Raw genomic sequence first — 16003 nt, forward strand, 5'->3', positions numbered from 1 at the left:
AAGCCAAAACACAAAATTCTCTCTTCTTCTTCTTCATGCTCTTGGGTGGTTTTCTTAAAAAATGAAAGTCCAAGCTCCTCCACTTACTATTTAGCAAGGTAATTATCTAAGCTTCCCCATGGATAGTTACATACTTCCTATAAGTTTAAGCTTCTAATTCCAAGCCAATCTTTTTCTATAAATCATGAAAGAAGATGGTGAATAGTGTTTTCAAGAACTAAAATTTGTGTTCTTGAAGTTTTGTTTAGATTAAGCTTGGATAAGGACTTTAAGGTGATTCCAAGCCATTCTCTTGATTCTCCACTCTCCAAGGAAGGTATAAACTACAAACCCTAGCTTTAGTTTTGAGTAATTAGATTGAATGTGTTTGATTTAGCATATGTGAAGCATGATGCTTGATTGGTTGAAGTTTGGTTGAGTTTGTAGAGATTAGTTGGGTTTGTTGCATTGTTGGAGTTGTAAATCTTGGTAATTAGTTAAAGAACCTAAGTAAAGCTTTTAGTTCATGTGAGGAATAAGTATAAATGGTTAATGTGGATTTGTTGGGGCTGTTATGATGTGGTTTGGAGGGATATTGGTTGTATGATTGATTTGGGGTTGATTTGTGGTTGGTATTGAATGGTTTAAAATTTGGGAAATCGCGTAAACATAGCCGTCGTAACGTCCGATTTTCTGTAGACTGTTTTTGTGCATAACATTAGGACCTGAGAACCCCCTGATAGATTATGACCATTGCCATGTCTAGATAGCTCATGTTACGAGCTTCGTTTTAATATGTAGTTCGTTCGATTCCGATGCACGGTTTAGGAGAAACGACCGTTTCAAGTAACGGCGTTTCGCGAACGAAACTTTTCCCCTCGCCTTACTTTGAAACATAGGTTAAAGACCAAAAAGGGTTAATTAATGTATGAAACATTTATGGTAAGTGTGTTAGGCAGTTGGTAAGACACTCGCGAAGGAATCGCTTTAAAACTCGTAAAGGTTAAATTATTAAAAATGATGGAGCCGAGGGTACCCGAGTGACTTAAGCGAATCAGTGAGCGCAAAACGAGCGTTAGAGTCTAAGTTAGTTAAAGTATAGATTTACAAGTGACTTTGGTTTAATTCCAACTTACTTGTTGCTTATAGGTTACCAGACTCGTCCCGAGCCATTCGTAACCCCCAGTCGCTCAGGCAAGTTTTCTACCCGTTATACTGTTGTTGTGATGTAAATATATGTATATGCATTATCTTGTGATATTGCATGATTGTTATTAGCAAATTTTGCGATATATTGGAGCATGCTAATATGGTATATATGCATGTCTGTTTCGTAATCTGGTTATCTATCTGTTGATTTCAATGCTTATAGTTGCATAATACCTATGCTAGAAATAAGCAAGTAGTTGCGTATACCCTTAGTATAGGGGATAAAAGGTGAACATATTTCTAAACCGGGAGTCGATGTTCCCGAGTATATTATATATATATATATATTTATTTATATATATATATATGGATATAGTTTTTAAAACTATTAATCGAATAAGGTTTATTCGATAACTTTAACTTTATTTTATTATTGAATATTATTTTGAATATTCATTCGAGGACTTATGACTCCTTTTACTTTATTAATGAATATTATTTTGAATATTATTCGAAGGCGTATGACTCCTTTTATTTATTTATCTGAATATTATTTGAATATTCATTCGAGGGCTTATGACTCTTTTATATTATTTATTGAATATTATTTGAATATTCATTCGAAGGCTTATGACTCAGTTTATATTATTTAATGAATATTATTTGAATATTCATTTGAGGATCTATGACTCCGATTATTTGCTGAAATATATTCTTTATTTTATTAAAGAATAAGGTGTTAATAATCAAACTTATTTTCGATTATTCAAATAAAGATAATACTTTCATATAAGTATATCTTTGGTTATTTAATACTCGTTTCAAGTATAAGTTTTAAAACTTCTACTTCAATTATTTTTATAAAAGATTATTCTTTATGGGAATATTATTTAAATAATAATATTCAGTCATTTTCTAAATATTCTGGGGACTGATTTACTTCATTAAATCAGCTTTACTCCAAACACTCTTTAAAGTGTTTTCGAGTCTTCAAAATGATTTTTAAAAGTTAGAGCGGATCCCAAAACTCATTTTTATATTTAAGATCTTCCTTTTAAAGGGGATTTAAATACTCGTTCAAAACCTGGGGAATCCGGCTCTGTGGTGTATTTTATATTCGCAACAAGGTTGCAGTTTTGGTAAATGAATTGATTACTTACCCAACGTTCGGGAAGTAAGTCCATCTATTGAGTCGGCATAAGCAACATGGGCTCAGTGGGCGTCCATGATAGTGTAAGTGGCTCAGTGGGAGTCCATCAAATGCATAAGTGGCTGAGTGGCAGTCCAGCATAGGTCCTAATGCGGCCAGGGTGATGACCAGTGGGGAATTCGTCCATCTACTAGTAGAAAAGGTTACTTATGGGTATCTTTGCCTGATCAGCAAGATATCTGGTTTATGCCAAAATTCTTTTCCTTTCCAAAATTCATTGGATGTTTCAAACTCTGTTCATACTTTACATAACAGAGGTTCCAGGAAATGTTTAAGAGATATATATATGTGGATATATATATATATCGGGACTAAATAAAGTATCTCGTAACTTTATTTCATTCAATAATATTTCAAAGATTGAATCTATTCAAATCTTGTCTTGTAGTCTCATCTATGTGATGAACTTTTGAAATTGATTATAACTTGAACGGTGGTAGTTCAAGTAGTATTGGGAAAGATATAAGTATATTGGGGTATTTGGTAACCTCATATTTTAAACTTATATCTAATTAATAATTGTCTTAGGAATGACAAAGATTTTCAGAAAAACGTTGAAACAAGGTTAGATATATGAGATCACCTTGCAACGATATTTTTTTATACAGTTATACACTGGGACTTTATGTATATTATGCATGGAAGAGGACTTCCAATATTTTGAAAAGTATATATGTATATATACTGAATATTTTGCGACTTCATCGCATTAAGATATCAAACTTGGTTCATTTCTTTTGACCAAGACTTTCATGAGTATTATGAGTAGGCTCATATATTGTAAATCATTATACATATTATTTTGGTGGGCTTGCTACTCACCCTTGCTTTATTTCTTCATCACACAACAACAGTTAGGAAAGATGGCCAGACTCCAGCAGACCCAGCGCAAGCGCGTGGGAAGCGTCCCGCGTCTTCCCGTTGATGTTGTAGCTGCTATAGCTGCAGAGGTAGATCTATTGTAGATCAGACCATCTACTTTTGAGAATCAATTATGTATAATTATAACTTGTGGCAGATAATGGCAATTAACTGTAAATTTATCAAGTAATCATTTTGGGTTGTAATAACTTTTAAATTGTGGATTCAAAGACTTGTACTTATTTAAATTTCATCTCTGAGACTATAACGGGTTGTGGTGTGTGTTAGTGTGGGGTCACAGCATAAGGTTATTATTATTAATTAAGTGAAGTGATATTGTGGAAAGAAAGACCGTGACAACCCGGATCCCCGACCCCGGATCTGGGGGTGTTACAGAGTCCATACATGTCGTATAGAATACTTCTAAGGAGTTAACATAATCACCAATCATAATTCATGAAGAACACTCCAAACTCTGACGTACTTTCATGACATGAAGTAGATAAAATTGCAGAAGAGTTTCAGTCAAAGCAACAATAGCAGGTTAATACCATTCTTAATTGTATGCCTTAAATAGAAGACTTAACTCAAGGGTTCGTCTAGTCCTTTTTGAAACATGGTCCTGGCTTATCTCAAGTTAGTATCTTCTGAGATAGATAGCCCGCTCACGGAGATTATACGAATTAAACCTTTACCAAACTACTATTACAGTTGGGTATTTCACAGTCATTAGAAGGAATGTCAATCTTTCAAATCATAATACAATCTTCACGGCTTTAACCATTATTATTGTATTCTTCTGGCACGAGCGCCGATAATTATCCTCTTACCTTTAAAGTGTCAGCCACCTCTTTGGCCTTTCCTGATAGTAAAATTTCCTTACAGTCAATGTCATTTTAACCACCTCCAAATAAATTTTCTACCTTATTTCAATCACAACTTATGTGAAGATGTTTTCCTTAAAATCTGATGAGTAAAAAAAAATACCATTTTTCCATAAGTTATTGCCTCAGTCTTTAGAGGTTAATCACTGTCACGACTGACTCTCAATCATACTTAGAACATATTTTATCTTAAGTCCTAATTGCCCTGAACAATTTCGACCATTACTGGTTCGATCCATACTTTCTCGTGGTTTAACACGTGCCCCACTTGGCATCATTATAATTACGTCATATTTCCTTTATCAACATTTCTATTCTTGAGAATTTTGAATATTACTTTTCTCCTTGTAAAACCTCTAAGGTTATCCTTGAATCGTTTCTCATGTATTCCCTAGATACAGGGCATATCAAGATACCATTTATTAATACCAGAATCATTGTCTATATACTTCTGAAAAAATTTCTCCACTGATTCTTAAAGGTTGTTATTACCTTAATCCTTTCCAATTCATACTGTCAAAACTCATACTATCCCTATTAAGGGTGAAATGCCAACCTTTATGCATTCCCCTAGGATTCATTTTAAGTTACCGATGTTCTATCCTTAATTCCACCTTTAAAAAGGTACATGCATCCTTCCATGGATAATCAAGTCATATATCCCTGATAAGGGTGTCTTATTCAATCATTCCCACCTCGATAGTATATGCTGAATTTCACAATAACATCTGTATTCAAAATGAGGTCAATCAATATGACCTCCAAAAGATAACAACAGTTATCCGCTTTTATTGCCTAAATTGGGTAACGATAACAAGGATGTTCTGGAAGATATTGGTCGTGTTCAACGTGAACTTCTTCTTAATTATTCCTTATTTACTTTTGTTGTTTATCTCAACAGTCATCTCAATGTTGGGATATCTTTCATACCTGGCGCCTCCCTTTTTCGGTATCAAGCCACCGCTCTTACACTTCATATTCTTGAAGGTCACTTCCTTCATCCAATTTTCCTAATTTCTTACTTTCTTGACTCCTCAGTCCATCCGCGTTTCCTTATTAATTAATCGATCTATCTCAAAGTTTCATCGAATACTGTCAACTTCAAGGGAATTAACTATACGTATCGCTTACGCCTTCAAACCTTGAATTTATCTCATGATCAGTCACTATCGTGCTGATGATGACACACTTCTCTATATTTATTGCAAGGGTTTCTTAGGGTTTCCCATACCTAACTCCCTTATCACTTCTCAACTCTATTTCCTTTATATCCCTTTATATTTCTACCATTTTCAGTCTTTTATTTTCGTTTCCATTACAACCATTACATGAACCAACACAACATAAGCATTGATTTCAAACATCCCGTCATTCTAGATTCGTGTCCTTAGAACGAATCTTGACAACTTTTACAACTTAAATTCATAATTCATCATACTTGTCCGCTTTTGTTCTGGCTCTAAAGTTTTTTTTTATACTACCTTCATAACCTCGGGAGTTACTTTCCCGAAAATAATTGACTGAATGTTAATCAGTTTATTCTAACCTCTGGCTCCGTGCCTTTCTTGGTCTTTCACCAGCGGGTGGCCTCTCTCTTAGGAGGGTAAGTGACAAAACAGTCTTTTGTGATTCGTTAATCATTTAGAATCTCAAATGATTCCTATATTTCCTTTAGCCAGGCTCTTGCCTCGACTGGGTTCGCTTGTTCCTTGGAACTCCGAGAGCTTAGTGACTTAAAGGTCCTGAAAGATTTTCCCACCACAATGTCCCCTCAGGGTGGTGGTTGGAGATAATAGTCTAAGTTCTCTTTAGACAGGTCCATGAATTGTCATATAGGAGTACCGTCTCAGGTCTCCTTTCCTTACTCGACTTTATGTTTCCTTAGTATGAAATGTTTCATCCTTCTCCCATACTTGGGGTTATCTTATACGTTAAAATCCTTATTTTCCACTTCATTATGTTATGGGCTCCTCCTTTCTTAATGGCAACCTCCCTGACTATCACATTCGGGGTTTGCCCTAAATCTTATTCCTCGAGCTATGGATTTCGTCTAAGATCCAGTCCTTACGCTCTTAAACGTTTGAAACCCAAATTCGGTAGGAATACCTCATTATTCCCTTATCATCTTTCTCGGTATTAATCTTTTCTCCAGTCATTGGCTCTCTGCCTTCATTCATCACTTTTTCTTGGCACAATATGATTTTCTTTTCCCATAATTCGGGCTGCATTACAATCTCAAACAGCCTTTCAGTACCGGCTCCGGTTACCTTCACTTCTATTTCCATTTTCTCAAAATCTCTTATCAACTCTTCCGAAGATATTATCATCTTGAGTCTCTCCTTTTTACTAAGGGCATCAGCCACCACATTGGCTTTCCTCTAATGATAAAGAATCTCCCAATCATAATTCTTGATTAGCTCTAACCGCCTCCTATGGCGTATGCTGAGCTCTTTCTACGTGAAAATGCACTAGAGCACTTATGGCTTGTGTAAATCTCGCACTTCTCTCCATACAAGTAGTGCCTCCAATCTTTAGGGCAAAACTATTGCCACGAGCCCAAGCTCATGGGTGGGGATATCGAATTTTATATTCCCTTAATTGTCTTGACGCGTACACGATTAGCTTGTTGTGCTGTATAAGAAGCACCCTAATTCCTTATGTGAAGCGTCACTACGCATCACAAAATCTCCTTTTCCATCCGACAACGCCATCATAGGGGCCGTCACCAATCTTTGCTTCAGTTCTTAAAAGCTGATCTCGTATTTTTCTGTCCATTCGAACTTCTCAGTCTTACGAGTAAGCCGCGTTAAAGGGGCTACTATCTTTACAAACTTGAACGAACCTCCGGTAGTGACCGGCCAATCCTACCTCTGGTAGTCGCCCTAACCATGGTTATCAATTCCTCAGTGGTCCTTTATTCATTCTTTTCAGAATCCCCCACGGGATCCTCCTCAGCAACAATCCCTTCTAGGATAACATCCTCAACCGCTACATCCTCAATATGAACATCATCCGGTCCTGCGTTAGGACGCTCTATCGGATCCACAATCTGATCTCCAATAAGTAATAAAACATCATCGCGTTGTTGCTCCTCAACCTCAGGGTTCGGAGTCCCGCTACAATATACGATAACGAACTACGCTTCTATCACGATATTTATAAGGGTTCCCATAAGGGTTTTAACTGTCAGTACTACGTTAGGTAGTCTGACTATGAACTTGGCAAGAGTTCTTATTATCTTAGTGAACTTATTATTTTAACGTCACATCATCTCTGAGGTTTATAACGCTTAGCTCTGATACCATTTCTATAACACCCCCAAATCCGGGGTCGGGGATCCGGGTTGTCACGAGTTCCATTTCCCTTAATAACACCCAATCTTAATAAACAATCAACTACTCTGTACTGTGACCCTACAATAAACACACACACCACAAGTTATAGTCTTAGAGATGAATATCCAAAAATAACACGAGTCATTTTATTCCAAAATTATATGCCAATACACCTAAAAAGGGTTTCTGAATAAATTTACATTTCTTTGCCATTATTACAATTGATAAAGATACATAAGTCTGGTACATCAAAAGTTGAAAGCCTAGCCTACTGGTAGTTCCTACCTCAGCTACAGCGACATCAACGCCTATAGGAAACTGCGGAACGTTTCCTATCCGCTCGCGAATTGGGAGCTTGGTCCTGTTCATCTTGTCTATCTGATGTTGAGTGATGAAAGAAGAAAGCAAGGGTGAGCAACAAGCCCACCAAAATAATATATATAATAACTAACAATATATGAGCTTTCTCATAGTACACATGAAAGTCTTGGTCAAGAAGAAATGAACCAAGCTGATATCTTAATGCGACCAAATCACAAAATATTCAGTATATATATCCATATATACTTTTCACAATATTTGAAATCCTCTGACATGTATAATATACACAGAGTTCCCGTTTATAACTGTATAAAATATCGTTGCAAGGTGATCTCATATATCTAACCTTGTCTCAACGTTTTTCCGAAAATCTTTGACATGCACAAGATAATCATTTACTACATATAAGTTTAAAAGATGAAGTTACAAGATACTCCAATATACTTATATTTGAATACTACTTGAACTACCACCGTTCAAGGTATAATGAGCTTTCAACAGTTCATCACATAGATGAGACTACAAGACAAGATTTGAATAGATTAAATCTTTGAAGTATTATTGAATGAAATGAAGTTATGATATACTTCATTAAGTCCCGATATATATATCCACATATATATCTCTTTATACATTTCCTGAAAACCTCTGTCATGTAAAGTATGAACAGAGTTTGTAACATCCAATGAATTTTTGGAAAGGAAAAGAATTGTGGCATAAACCCAGTATCTTGCTGATCAGGAAAAGATACCAATAAGTAACCTTTTCTACTAGTAGATGGACGAATTCCCCACTGGTCATCACCCTGGTCGCAATAGGACCTTATGCTGGACTGCCACTCAGCCACTTACGCATTTGATGGACTCCCACTGAGCCACTTACACTTTCATGGATGCCCACTAAGCCCATGTTGCTTATGCCGACTCGATAGAGGGACTTACTTCCCGAACGTTGAGCAAGTAATCAATTCATTTACCAAAACCGCAACCTTGTTGCGAATATAAAATACACCACAGAGCCGGATCCCTCTGGTTTTGAGCGAGTATTTAAATCCCCTTTAAAAAGAAGATCTTAAATATATAAAAAATAAGTTTTGGGATCCGCTCTAACTTTTTTAAAAATCATTTTAAAGACTCGAAAACACTTTAAAGAGTGTTTGGAGTAATGCTGATTTAATAAAGTAAATCAGTCCCAATATATTAGAAAATATCTGAATATTATCATTTAAATAATATTCCCTTAAAGAATAATCTTTATACAAATAATTGAAGTAGAAGTTGTAAAACTTATACTTGAAATGAGTATTAAATAACCAAAGATATACTTATACGAAAGTACTATCTTTATTTGAATAATCAAAAAATAAGTTTGATTATCGACACCTTATTCTTTAGTAAAATAAAGAATACATTTCAGAAAATAATCGGAGTCATAGGTCCTCATATGAATATTCAAATAATATTCAATTAAATAATATAAGCGGAGTCATCTGTCCTCAAATGAATATTCAAGTAATATTCATTAAATAATATAAAGTGAGTCATAATTCCTCGAATGAATATTCAAGTAATATTCATTAAATAATATGAAGTGAGTCATAAGTCCTCGAATGAATATTCAAGTAATATTCATTAAATAATATAAAGTTATCGAATAAACCTTATTCGATTAATAGTTTTAAAAACCATATCAATATATATATAAATATACATATATATATATATCATATACTCGGGAACATCTACTCCCGATTTTAGAAAAGGGTTCACCTTTGGGTCCCCTATACTCAGGGTATACGCAACTACTGCTTATCTCTAGCATAGGTATTATGCAACTAATAAGCATTTGAACCAACAGATATATAAATCAAGAATACGAAACAGGCATGCATATATACCATATCACATGCTTCAATATATCGCAAGAATTTGCTAATAACAAATATGAATTTATCACAAGATCATGCATATACACATATACATCACAACAACAGTTATACGGGTAGAAAACTTGCCTGAGCGACTGGGGGTTACAAATGGCTTGGGACGAGTCTGGTAACCTATAAACAACATATAAGTTGGAATTAAACCAAAGTCGCTTATGAATCTATACTTTAACCAATTAGACCCTAACGTTCGCTTTTGCGCTTAACGATTCACTTAAGTCGCTCGAGTACCCTCGGCTCCACCATTTTTAATAAATTAACCATTAAGGGTTTTAAGGCGATTCTTTCGCGAGTGCCTTACCAACTGCCTAATACACTTTACATAAATGTTTTATACTCCAATTAGTCCTTTAAGATCTTTAACCTATGTTTCAAAGTAAGGCGAGGGGTAATGGTTCGTTCGCGAAACGCAGTTACTTAAAATGGTCGTTTTTCCTAAACCGTACATCGAAATCAAACGAACCACATATCAAAACGAAGCTCGTAACATGAACTATCTAATCATGGCAATGGTCAAAACCTAGAAGTGAGTTTACGGGTCCTAATGTTAAGAGCAAAAACAGTCTAAAGTAAATCGGACATTACGACGGCTATGTTTACGCGATTACCAAACTTTAAACTACTCCAATCAACCACAATCAACCACAAATCAACCCATAACCACCCATACCACCAAACTTCATCCAAACCTTACTAACTCAGTCCATAACCTCATGATTTTTCCAACTTATTCAATCTCAAACAAGAGCTACTAATTATACTTAAGGTTCATCAACCAACAACCAAAATTTATAACCCAAAATCATTATAATTCCATCCAAACTCTATACATACAAGAATCATGCTCTCATGAACTATAACAAACAAAACCAAACCTAATACTCAAAGTAAAGTTAGGGTTTGGAGGGGTTATACCTTCCTTGGAGAGTGGAGAATCACTTAGGAAGCCTTAAATAACCACTAACTATCTTTACTAAGCTTGGATCTTGAAGAAAACATAAGAAAACACAAAGTTAGTTTCTTGAAAACACTATTCACCAAGAACTTAGATGAATTGATTAGCTATGTTAAACATGGAATCTTGAGCATAAACTTATGGTTCATCTTAGTTATGAATTATGGAAGCTAAAGAAACAAACCTCTTGAATTATGAAGGTGTGTAGCTTGATTTTTCGAAATTTTCTCCTTTGCTTTTCATGGAAAAGCCGAGAGCAAAGAGTGGGGGAAGAAGAAAATGTTTTTTTTTGGTTGCTTTTGATTTTTGTGTTTGTTTTGCTTGTTAATTAGGTTGTTACCATGGTAAATATTGTGTGGCTCACAATCATCCAACAACACACTTGCTTGGTCATGCTTATGTCACCATGTGATGTCACCCTCCCTCCTTTGTCCTCTTCTCATTGGTTTGATGACATCATCCCCACTAATCTCTTTGATTAGCTTTTAATTATTTGGCTAATGACCGCTGATCTGTTATACGGTTCGCTTAACTTTCGTTTTCGTTTATCGTTTGAGGGATCATACCCGGGATCTTATTACTTGGGTTCCCTTAACCTTTCTCAATACATTATATTCCTTTTATGATCCTCTCTCATAATCCTTGAATTTAAATCCTTTTAATCATGTTACCTTATACTCAATTTTTTCGGTATCTGGTGGATTTTCGGGAAAAATCAAAGTGTTCGGAATTGGATTCTGACGATCTTTACATACACTTATATACCATATAGAGTACTAATAAAATCTCAGAATATCAATAGCAGAATCCCTACATAGTGTGGCATGAAAAGTTTTCTTATTCAGCATAATCTGCAAAATCACTATTCATAAGGGTTTCAAAAATTTCCAAAAATTGGGGTTATTATATCGTGGATATGTAATAGAATGATCGGCCAACTGCAAAGTCATATAAGTAGGCTATGGATCAGGTAAGTCTAATTTATTGAAGATTGACAAGGGCATCAAATTGATGCTAGCTCTCAAGTCACATAAGCATTTGTCAAATGACATTTTTCCAACGGTACAAGGAATTGTGAAGCTTCCAGGATCCTTAAGCTTCGGAGGCAACTTTTGTTGCAGCACAACGCTGCATTCCTCCGTAAGAGCAACTAACTCTAAATCACCCAGCTTCACTTTTCGGGAGAGAATACCTTTCATAAACTTCGCATAGCTAGGCATCTGTTCAAGAGCTTCAGCGAAAGGTATGTTGATATGAAGTTTCTTGAACACCTCCAGAAACTTCTCAAACTGCTTATACATCTTTTTCTTCTGCAACCGCTTAGGAAAAGGAGGTGGAGCATAGATCTGTTTCTCCCTTGTATTACCCTCAGGAGGAGTGTTTTCAACAGTAGTCTTCCTTGCTTCCACTTCTGCTTCCTTCTGCAATTCTTCTTCAGCTACAGCTTCTTCTTCCGAAACTTGAGAGTGTTCGACATTTGCAACCTTCCCAGACCTCAATGTAATTTCCTTTACCTGCTCCTTAGCTTCCCTCTTTCCTGGCACTTCAGTATCACTAGGGAGTGTACCAGGTTGACGATATAGAAAGGCATTGGTAATTTTCCCAATTTGATTCTCCAAGGTCTTGATAAAAACCGCTCGGCACTTGTACATGAGCCTCAACTCCTCCAATTTAGATTTTTCATTAGACTGTTGCAGCTGGAGTTCTTGTCTTGGTGCATATTACAGTTGCTGAAAACCAGGAGGGTTGTATTATATTACTGCATACTGCTGATAGGGCTGCTAGACCGCATTTTGAGTATTCCTCCAGCTGAAATTATAATGATTGCGGTTGTTGGGATGATAAGTGGGCGGTATCGGTTGCTGCGACCTCTAAAAGTTGCTCATGAACTGAGCTGATTCATTAGAAATAGCACACTGTTCCATCTCATGGGCACCAGCACAAAGCTCACAGACAATAGTGATCTGATTAACATCATAATTAGCCAAAGAATCCACCTTCATCGCCAAAGCCTTAAACTGAGCAATTATAGCAGTAGCTATATCTAACTCCAGAGCTACTTTGCCCTGAGGTAGTCTCTGAATAGGATTTTGGTATTCATTAGCAGCCATCAGTTCAATCAATTCATAAGCTTCATCATAGCTTTTAGCCAACAAGGCTCCTCTTGATGCTACATTAAGCATGGGTCTGGAAGTAGCACCCAATCCATTATAAAAGCAGTTAATGATCATCCAGTCAGGCATTCCATGGTGAGGACATTTTCTAAGCATCTCTTTGTAGCGATCCCAAGCCTTACATAAAGATTCTCCAGATTGCTGAGCAAATTGAGTAAGTACGTTTCTGATTGCAGCAGTCTTTGCCATAGGAAAGAATTTAGTTAAGAACTTTTGAGAAAGATCCTCCCATTTGGTGATAGACCCTGGTGGTAGAGAATGTAACAAGCACATAGCTTTATCCCGTAGAGAGAATGGGAAAAGCCTCAACTTAATATCATCTTCAGAAACTCCATTGAACTTGAAAGTGTCGCATATCTCGATGAAATCTCTGATGTGCATGTTGGGGTCTTCTGTCGGAGAATCCACAAACTGAACTGAGTTTTGTATCATCTGAATCGTGCTTGACTTGATCTCAAAGGTGTTGGCCGAGATGACTGGTCGGATAATGCTAGACTGAATATCATTAATCTTCGGTTGAGAGTAATCCATCAAAGCCTTCGTATTCGCTTCTGGTTCTCCCATTGCAATAAGAGCTTCTTCTTCAACTTTATCCTCGACAAAAACTTCCTCGAAAACTTCCTTAGCTACTACAACTTCTTCCTCAGCATGATCCAATGTTCTCTTACGAGAAGAATACCTGAAACACGATAAGGAAATAAGTAACTAACAATATCCGAGTCAATGAACTTTAACGACCACTGATGACAAACACATAAAATAAAAATTAACACCGAGTCCCTGGCAGCGGCGCCAAAAACTTGTTTGGATGAAAACACGCGCTAATATTCATGCAAGTATACGCAATCGCAAGTAATATAGAATTATTTCTAGTTCATTCCCACAGAGACTGGTTTAGGTCAATATAGAATTAGGGTGTATTTAATGCTAGGGTTCATGAGCTTCAAGACTCTGTTTGACTGCTCTCGTGTTTTGTAACTCAATCTGCCTTCACAAAATGCCTACGTACCTTGATGTATGCTAAGGATCAAGTCAAAAAACGTAGTTCTGATTTGTGGTGTGAGACCCCTTATATATGCATAGGATGCCTTTGAATTGGGTTAGGGTTCTAAGACTTGGTGGACAAGTCTCAAATTTAGAGTGGACTTTGGAGTCCTATTATACAGGAAATAGATTATTTATCCCATGAGATTTCTTGGAGGCCAATATTCAATGATTCGTATCTTTGTTTGGATTTTCACTACACCATACATGGCCTATCGCAACGCCACTCCAAAAAAATGTTAGCTAATATGTTACCATAGATATGACAGTAATGAGCTAATTTAACATTTTCTTTTTTTGTGTTACCTTAGTCAAAACTGTTGTGTTACATTAGGTTGACAGTGTTTTATCTTGCAACATTCCGGTCAAAGTGTTACCTTAGAGTATTAAAAGATAAATATGATATATTTTAATGTTAAATATTATTTTAAATTCATATTTCAAGAATATAAGGTGATATACAAATAGAATAAATAAAATCCATGATGATATGCGAATTTGTACATGTTAAAATTTAAAAAAGTTAAAAGAGAAATTAATTGTAAAAAAGTTAAAATAAAATTTTTAACCTAATAAAATTTTGAAATAGAATTTTTAAAAGTAATAAAACATATGAATTGTCTTCCTCTTGATATGAGCACTGTTATATAAGTTTAAAATAAAAATATAAAAAAATTAAATATACAGATTTATAAAAAAAATAAATAAATAAATATAATATTTCTTCCCTAATCTAAATATTTGAAGACGGATTTATGGAACCTTAGGAATTTTGATAAGCAGGAAAAATTGATGAAAAATATTCAAACCCAGCGCCCAATTTTTGGGTAAAAGGTGGCCTATTTTTGGCCCATAAAACACACTGAGTCTTCTTCTCACTCATTCTTTCACTCTCTTGACCCCTCTATGCTCTCTCAATCTCATTACGCTCTTTCTCCCGTTCTTTATCTACTATTTCTCAGTACACTATATATTATCTACTCGATGTAAGTTGTAATTTCTAATTAATAATTAGGCATTTGTATTTGAACTCGGGGCTCAATTGATTTCAATATCAAATTAGGGCTCAAATGAATGTCATTTGGGGGTTTGATTATTCATTTTGAGTTCAATTACTTTCATATATCCACTTAAACTTCATTTAATCTCTCTCTCTCTCTCTCTCATTTTATGCCATATGGGCTTTGCATTTCAAGACTTGGATTGACGGTATTTTGATTTTAGCACTTTTTTATGATATCTTTGTATAACAAATTTGTCCACTATTTACACATTTTTTGTTTGTTTAACCAAATTTGATTGATCTATTTTTATATTTGTTAGAGCTTTATAATTTTATATTTTACATTTTTTTGTTTATTTAACTAAATTTGATTGATCTATTTTTATATTTACGGTATTTCAATTTAACCATTTGCATCTAAAAAATGAAAAATAGTTGTTTTCAGTTTTAAAATTTTATATATTGGTGGTGCTCATTTGTTATATTTGTGGACAGGTTGTAAGATTATCATGGTGCAAGTTACAGGTAGCGCGGGTTCACATTATAAAAGAAGTTACTAGCACCATCAGGCCGTCAAGGTGAAAAAATGACCTGATAGTATGTTAGGTCACACACACACTGTAGAGGGGGTGAATACAGTGTATAGTACACTCAAATCGAACTTTAAGAACTTAAGTAACAGAAAACAAACTTTATTTAAATACTAAACTCTGTTACAGTATGGAACTGTTACCTCTCAGTGATGAACAAATATCACGAGAGCTGCTAGGGTTACAATAAATAATCTTCTCTAATAATGATAACACTTATAGTGTAAACCCTATGTCTGTGTTTATATACTACACAGTTACAAGATAATCGCTAATTGATATGGAATATAATTCTGCTTCCTAAAATATATCAATCAGATATCTTTTCTTCCAAGTATTCCATTCTTTACGGAATTCCTTCTTCATGCATATCTCTTCTTATGTTTATCTTGATCTTCTTTCCTTTAATCAGCTACTGTCCTTATCTGATTGTCCTTCAGCACTTAAGTTCTGATATCTATCTTCTGATGATTATCTCCTGATAACATACGTACTGATATCCTTAAGTCCTGACTTCCAGTATAAGTACTGATCAATAGTTAAGTACTGATTT

General features: G+C 35.2%; 1 non-coding gene across 1 annotated transcript; it reads left to right on the forward strand.

Moving 5' to 3' along the window:
• The first annotated feature begins 12880 nt into the window (after positions 1 to 12880).
• On the forward strand, positions 12881 to 12987 carry LOC141702928 (small nucleolar RNA R71). Its single transcript, XR_012567300.1, has one exon. It is a non-coding gene; the product is annotated as a small nucleolar RNA R71 (small nucleolar RNA).
• Positions 12988 to 16003: the final 3016 nt, after the last annotated feature.

This window comes from Apium graveolens, unplaced genomic scaffold, assembly GCF_009905375.1.
Source record: "Apium graveolens cultivar Ventura unplaced genomic scaffold, ASM990537v1 ctg5916, whole genome shotgun sequence".
NCBI classification, from domain to species: Eukaryota; Viridiplantae; Streptophyta; class Magnoliopsida; order Apiales; family Apiaceae; genus Apium; species Apium graveolens.